This window comes from Eimeria mitis, genomic scaffold (assembly GCF_000499745.2).
Source record: "Eimeria mitis Houghton genomic scaffold, Emh_scaff825, whole genome shotgun sequence".
Lineage (NCBI taxonomy): Eukaryota > Apicomplexa > Conoidasida > Eucoccidiorida > Eimeriidae > Eimeria > Eimeria mitis.
The window spans coordinates 4961-5508 of NW_013576060.1; positions in this window are offsets into that span (position 1 = coordinate 4961).

A 548-nucleotide genomic window follows, 5' to 3' on the forward strand; every position below is an offset into this window, starting at 1 on the left:
ATCACAATAAGGGGGATGTGCATGCTGTCCCCATGCATGCATGCATTCATGCATGCAGGGAATGCGTGCATGCAGGGAATGCGTGCATGCATGCATGCATGCAGAGGATGCATGCTTGCATGCAGGGAATGCGTGCATGCGTGCATGCGTGCGTGCATGTATGCATGCAGGGATGCATGCATGCATGCATGCAGGGGATGCATGCATGCATGCAGGGGATGCATGCATGCATGCAGGGGATGCATGCATGGGGATGCATGCAGGCATGCATGCATGCAGACGTTTGGGGGTTCTGAGTGGGGAGACAGCCCCCGAGGGCTATTGCTGTGGCGTGGAGATAAAGTATAAACGCAGCAGCAGCAGCTCCCTAGACACAGCAGCAGACACAGCAGCAGCTTGTCTGACTGCAGCAACATTTTTTCTTTTTCTTCTTTCCTTGTGTGTTTCAATGAAGGCTTATCCTCTCTCTCTCGTCGGTGTCTAGGGTTTAGGGTTTAGGGTTTAGGGTTTAGGGTTTAGGGAGGCAGCAACTACACACCTCTATAGAA